Consider the following 5,394-nt stretch of genomic DNA (forward strand, 5'->3'; position numbering starts at 1 on the left):
ATATAGATTTTTAAAACTATCGTGTTCAGGGTATGTCTCTTTGTCAATAATTCTTTGCATGTTACTGCACTGATATTTTGACAAATAATGTTAATAATTAATGTACAATGGAAAGCATTTATAATGTTAATAAATTACATAGTCACATCCAGTTCATTTTGCTTCTTTTTAATATGCCATTGTTTAATATATACAAACATACAAAGACACTATTCTGGACCATTTCATGGGTGAAAAGACCCCATTGTTCATTACTGTCAATTTTGAAATTGAATCCTCCATTTATCAATAGTTATCTATACTTAGAGAATATGATTGCTTCTCCATTGCTCTGAAGTAATTGTGCATTGTAGTGAACTGTGACTCCCCTCCCAGTATTTTTTTTTGAATTTTGTCTTTTATAATGAGAGAACATCGCAGTACAAATAACTTTAGATTCTTGGGGTCTGGAAGGCCATTCCTACAGAAGGCTGTGTGACTTGCAGATGGATAAGCTGCCAAAGTCCAGTAGCTTCAGCATCCCCTTGGTATGTGGGTCCACCTCAACCATCTCCTGATTCAGAGCAGAAACCCCTGGGACATAGTTATCCCTCCTCTCCCGGTCTTCTTCCTACAGTTTGATGGAGATGCCTCTGACGGGCCCACGCTGAATATGCTTCATTAAGTGTGTCGCATACCCTGCAATTTTGTTGTGCAGTTGCTTGCTGGGGATGATGGCAATCTCCTCACAGACCCTCTTGTTGGTGTGGCAGTCATTGCCAAGGCAGGTGTAATATTTTTCAATGATCACTCGGGCAGCTTTCTTGACTGTCTTTGTCCTGATGCGACCTATCTTGGATTCCGACCCAAATTACAACATCACGCATATTCAGAAGCTTCCAGAACATCTCACATTCTCCCCGTGTTTGCGGGTGCTCCAGTTTCCTCCCGCAGTCCAAAAATATGTGGGTTAGGTTGATTGGCCTTGTTAAATTGCCTTTTAGTGTTAGGGAACTAGCTAGGGTAAGTGCATGGGCTTATGGGGGTTGGGACTGAGCGGGATTGTTGCAGACTCAATGGGCCAAATGCCTCTTTCTGCATTGTAGAAATTCTATAAACAAATTTATCTTTCTGAAATCTGAGCTTGTGAGAAGTTAATAATAATCTGACTAGTGCTAAATAACTCAGAACACATTGAATCTAATATTAAATGTTTTCTCATTTCTTTGCGGAGTGTAGCAGCAGAAAAATGGCATGGAAACCGTTGGTCTAAGTAACAACTTCCTCTGCTGTTTTATTCGGGACTCAGTACAAAGCAATTAAAGTGGCAAGGCCCATGACCTCACACGAGTCGGGTGAGCTCAATCGTAACCCGCACCACTAGCAACTTAGGTTCTAAAAGATTGGGGCACCCTTTTATAATAGGCATCCTGTTGCAGAAAACTAAAAATAGAAACCTTCCATGAACACCACCCCACCGAACATCTTCCCCCTCCCACCCTCACAACACCTTCTTTCACATAACCATGGAACCACTCTTCAACACCTCATGTAACCCCCTTTCCTACAGAACCCCTCACATAAAATGCAGCCCCCCACCCCTCCGATGGAACATGCTCCCTACTGGCACTAGCCCCTGGCATGACACTCACCATCCTAAACCCTAAAATGATTGAAGTGCTGCTTTCCAAATTGAATTGTGGTTCAGACAGCCTGCCCTATATGAGGCAAATCCCATGGTCTAAATAAAGGGGGCATCAATTTCATGATCAAAGTTGCATCCTCTGCTTTGATTTTTGCAGAAAGAATGTAGTTAAAGATTGAAGCAAGTCAAGATCTTTTATTTCCCATCCCTTGAGAAAGTAATTGTTAGCTGCTTTTTTGAATCACAGCAGTTCACGTGGTGTAGATACACCCAGAATGCTGTTATGGAGGGTGTTCCAGAATTTTGAGTTAGTGACAGTGAAGGAATGGTGATCATATTCCCAAGTCAAGATGGTGAGTGGTTTGGTAGGAAACTTGCAGTTGGTCGTGTCCCCATGCATCCTCTGCCTTTGTCCTTCTAAGTGATCGAAGTCACAGTTTTGGAGGTGCTCTAGAAGGAGCCTTGGTAAGTTGCTGCATCTTGTAGAATTTACACACTGCTGCCACTGTGTGTTGGTGGTGGAGAGAGACAGTGTTGAAATGTGGTTGATGTGGTGCCAATAAAGCAGGTTACTTTATCTTGGATGGCACTGGGGTCCTTGCAAGTTGTTGGAGCAGTATTCATGCAAGCAAGTGGAGGGCCTTCCATTACACTACTGACTTGAGTCTTGTCAATGGTGGACAGGTTTTGAGGAGTTAGAAGTTGAGTTACTCACTACAGAAGTCCTAGTCTCTGACCTGCTCTTACAGAAACAATGGTTTGGTCCAACTCAGTTTCCAGTCAATAGTGATCCCCAGGTGCAGGATTTAATGATGGCAATGCCATTAAATGTCATGGGGCGATGGTTAGATTCTCTCCTGCTGGAGAAGGCCATTACCTGACACTTGAGTGACAAGGATGTTACTTACCGCATATCAACACAAACACGAATATTGTCTTGGTATTGCTGTATATGCCTCTGTAACTGTGGACTGATAGGAATGATAGAAAGGAACCTTCTTTGAAGCTAAACATCACGGGATGATTAACTGAATGAGAAATTAATAGGAGGCAATTATTGGCCAGAATTTTCTGGCTGTTCGCACCAGCAGGACTCTCTGCTCCCGCTGCAGTGAACGGACAGTTGGCTGAGCATCAAATTCTTTATCCTCACTTGCAGCAGCGGCGAGGCATGAACAGTCAGAAAATTCAGCCGTTATACTTAGTCTTAAGTTAATCATCTTTATCTCTTCCAACTATAGTCTGGCTTAACAGAAGCTCGTGAAGCTGAATTGTCTATCATTGATGTTGAAGCCGTCTGAATGGTTTCAATATTCAAAGAATTACGAAGGATTTAAAAGGATTGATAAGCAAACTAAATCTGTTTAAGTTCTCAAGGCGGAGGAATAAACATGCCAGTGGAATTGCTAATCTATATGCTGCTTCCTCAAATTGCATACAGTAAAGTACCCTACCTTCTTACCCTTTACCCTTAACTTCTTTGTCCTCTGTGAAATGTTGCTGCTGCTGTTCTGTCTCCTCAAGATGCATGACTCTCTGCAACATCAATGTGCATCACTAAACATAATGGTTCAGGAGATATCTAAGGCATGCTTAAGGAGCCCCAAACCTATTGAGTCAAAGAATTACTGCTGATGGTCACTAATGATTTTGATGGTTCTTGTCTTCTATTATATGTGTAATGTTTGGTCACGGTGGGACTGGGTAGGACTTTTGTTAGCAAGGTTTGCATGCGAGGGCTAATACTTGTTTCTCAGCCATCTATAACTTTCCTCGCGGTGTTGAATAACGGGGGAATGGTAGACTGTCTCAGGATGAAAACATGAGGCCAGCTCCTTGGGTAATTTGGCACAAACCTGCATGGTGGTATTTCTGTGATCAGCCATTAGCTGGACATCAATGGAGTGGTATGTTATGTGATGTTGGCTCGTGCTTCAGTGCCCTGACAACAAATGCGCAGTCAATGTTGCAATGTGCAGGTAGAAGGTGTAGTATAAGGATTTGACACATATAGAGTTAATGTGGAACTGAGTGATATAAGAAGGCACATGACAAGACCTAAGAATATGTGTAGTGTTGAACAGAGACATGTATAGGTCTAAACATGGAGACAGCTCCGAGCTTGTGCCCTTTACAGTATATGTGTTAATAGTTAATAAACTTATAGTTAATAAAAACTTATAGTTAATCTAAAAAAGACTACAGAGACTTATTTGAGATATACCGATCTATAACCAACATCTTCCTAACAGGAAACCAATCTGTTCTCCACCCTATTGAGTGGGAACGTCATTGGGGAAGGTGATTAACTGTTCTACCTTAGTGAACTGGGATTGGACAAAAGACCGTAGACATGAGATGCGGTTCGTACTCAGTGTAATGAACTGAAAAGAATCAGTGGTGAAGAAGGGAAGGATTCTTTGGGAGCTACTGGCAAAGCTGCACCAGTAGTACAGGAAGCAGTCCATCTATTACAGGCAAGTTATGTTCTAAGGCAGGCCCTACCTGCAGAAATATTGCTTCTTTCTGCATTGCTTCTCAGCTATGTCCAGGAAATAGAGCCTCAGCCTGTACATCATTTATGCTGAGTATGGCCTCCGACAGCAGCCCCGCTCACCTTCTGTTTTCTCTGAGGCCCTGCTGATGGTTGCTGATGCTGCTGCACCTCCTCCTCCTTCAAGTGTTCCTTCATCCAGAATAAAGTGGCAATAATTACACACATAATAAGCAGCTAAAGATTTCTGAAAGTGACGAGGCCAAAAAAAAAATGTGAAAGAAGCCATCTGGAAGCTGGAAAGTCTCCCGGTAAACCACACAAAAATAAGATCCTCTGATCCGCTAAGATGCAGCTGAAAGTTCCTTTTTTAACAGCTTCAGTAAAGCTTACACAACAAACTCAGCAGGTTTCAGCGGCAAGTCCTGAATTAAGTGAGGCTTCAGTGATTTTGAGTTAAAATGGCATCAGGATCTGGATAATATTAACAGACCGTGACCTTTACATTTTAACAAAGTCTCCACCATCCACTGATATGCACCTATCCCAACTGAAAAGAAGGGGCATGATAAAAATGGCAGCAGGTATAAACACATTGGGAATGCAGCAGAAAATGCCTGTCATTCGTTCTAACCCTGCAGTATATTTGGCTGCCGCAAACCTTGAAAACTGAAATGTTTGCTGAAATTTGGATTCAAGTTATTCAATAGCATCGTGCTGTGTCATACTTTACACTTAGCTATGTGCGGAGTAACTGAAAAGATTAAAGAGAACAGTTTGTGCTAGAGAATATCAAAACTACACAACAAACTGTGATTAGCGAACGATGTTTGCATAATCAATGTTGGTAATTTTTAGGAACAGTGAAGTAAGAATCCTTATTTGCTTTTTACATTTAAGCTGATATTCTGTCATAGCTGTGCAATTGATGCTGCAACAGATGAAGCCTTTGTTTGTTGTAATAATTTGCCTATGTCCCAAGATCCATTCTTGATGTGAGTTGCTGGATCTAAGCCAAGACGACATTAAAGCTAAACTTGGCCTCACTCCTGCCTGGATTTGGGTTAGGAAAGATTTGCCTGAGCCCTGGCTTCATTTGTTGATATGTGACGACTCAATCACGTGTACGGGTGACTTGGAGTGGAAGTCCACAGGCCACGGTTATGATGGCCCCACGGTCAAGGAATTTGCTGACACTGGCTAGAGTCAGACATGAAGGATGGCTATCTGACCAAAGTAACAGTGTTGCCAATGTCACAGGTCAGCACTGGAGTAA

General features: G+C 42.1%; 1 pseudogene; it reads right to left on the minus strand.

The window, feature by feature from the left end:
- Positions 1 to 431: 431 nt before the first annotated feature.
- Positions 432 to 4,316, minus strand: LOC145349482 (small ribosomal subunit protein eS17-like; annotated as a pseudogene).
- Positions 4,317 to 5,394: the final 1,078 nt, after the last annotated feature.

The sequence above is a fragment of the Carcharhinus amblyrhynchos genome, chromosome 10 (genome assembly GCF_965287045.1).
Source record: "Carcharhinus amblyrhynchos chromosome 10, sCarAmb.v2.hapA, whole genome shotgun sequence".
In the NCBI taxonomy this organism is placed as follows: Eukaryota; Metazoa; Chordata; class Chondrichthyes; order Carcharhiniformes; family Carcharhinidae; genus Carcharhinus; species Carcharhinus amblyrhynchos.